The 1708-nt window shown below is 47.8% G+C and overlaps 1 non-coding gene across 1 annotated transcript; it reads right to left on the bottom strand.

Annotated features, from left to right (window-relative positions):
• Positions 1–1212: 1212 nt before the first annotated feature.
• Positions 1213–1316, bottom strand: LOC123926258. Its single transcript, XR_006815191.1, has one exon. It is a non-coding gene; the product is annotated as a U6 spliceosomal RNA (small nuclear RNA).
• Positions 1317–1708: the final 392 nt, after the last annotated feature.

A 1708-nucleotide genomic window follows, 5' to 3' on the forward strand; every position in this document is an offset into this window, starting at 1 on the left:
TTGATAATGTTTGAAGTTCTTATTAAACACGAAGCTCTCCTCATGCCTTTCCATCAGCTGATTTGGGCTCCTCAAGTCTCCTGGGAGCACAGAAGGGATGACCCTGGGAGCAGAGGTGCCCCCTCACTGAGCACTGAGCATGCTCTGAATCTCTCTCCACATTGAACCCTGCAGTCAGCCTGCCGGGTGATACTGGCATCACCCGTTCTTTCCCAAAGAAGGAGCTAGTTAACACTTTCTGTGCTGTTAGCTCATGCCCCTGGAAGAACCCACAGGCTGACCTCAGGAGCCCAGCTGTGTTCAACTCGGGCCACACGGATACAGAGCTGTGCCTCTGAGGCCACAGTCATTTGCTGGGATGTAAGTCTGAGGCCTGCAGAGACATCCTTCCATCCTGTGGATTTGTGTCTCTCCAGATGGGCAGTAACACAGTGCAAGGAACAGGCTTACCCTCTTGGTCCACCAATTAGGGCCGACAGACTAGAGGCCCTCGGCTTATAAACATGTTTTGGCCAGTGCTGTATGTTATTTAAATATTAAACGTGAATGTTTCTAGGCAGGATATGTGCTCTCTTGTTCCACCCCCACAATCCTGCCCCCAGCAACTTCCCACATTCCACCTACGATCTGCGTACTGAAGGCTCTTGAGTTGAATGCCTCGATTAATGTTGACCTATTCATAATCATCTTATTATGTACTTAATGTAATTGATCAGTCCATTTTCATGGCTGAATAATACTCCACACCCATCTATCTATCTATCTATCTATCTATCTATCTATATCCATTCATCAGTTGATGGACACCTGGGCTCTTTCCATAATTTGAGATATTGTGCAGCTATCTGTAGGTAAGGCTGCTGTAAGCCCTGGGATACATGTATCTCTTTGAATTAGTGTTTTTGTATTCTTGGGGTAAACACCCAGTGGAACGATTACTGGATCATAGGGTAGCTCTCTTTTTAACTTTCTGAGGACCCTCTACACTGTATTCCATGGCGGCTGCAGAGGTGTGCCCTCCTCCCAACAGTGCATGCGGGCTCCCCTTTCTCCAAATCCTCACCAACACCTGTTAAGTCTTTTATTGTTGATTTTAGCCATTCTGGCAGGTGTGAGGTGGCATCTCACTGTGGCTTTGATTTGCATTTCCCTGATGATCAGTGATGGTGGGCACCTCTTCATATGTCCATTGGCCATCTGCATGTCTTCTTCAAAAATATGGAATGCTTCATGAATTTTCATATTACCCCTGTGCAGGGGCCATGCTAATCCCTGTACCGTTCCAATTTTAGTGTATGTGCTGCTGAAGCAAGCACCAGACTAATTGTTTAAAGCACTTCGGAGATCTGGAGATGAAAGGTTTTTTTATCCCCTGCAACTGGTTTCTGGTGCGATGCGCAAACCATACACTATCTGGGACTTGTGGACAATGTGCGGAAGGAAGGTGATAAGCCACTGAAGACCTCCCTTTATTCCTAGCTGTGTTCTGGTACCACGAAAAGATCTGGAAACAAAAGAGTAAAATCAAATCTTCTGGGATCTATCTTCTGGGAACAAGGCATCTGCTATGCCGCTAGAAACGGGCAGTCCTGGGTCATCCCAGCGAGGCTCAGAGTTGTCAAGGGCATGTGCTCACCAAAGCCGGGGACAAGGCCGTGCTAGCTGGGGGCGGAGCAGGCGCTGCAGGCAGTCTTCTGGGGAACCACAG

Source organism: Meles meles, chromosome 15 (assembly GCF_922984935.1).
Source record: "Meles meles chromosome 15, mMelMel3.1 paternal haplotype, whole genome shotgun sequence".
In the NCBI taxonomy this organism is placed as follows: Eukaryota; Metazoa; Chordata; class Mammalia; order Carnivora; family Mustelidae; genus Meles; species Meles meles.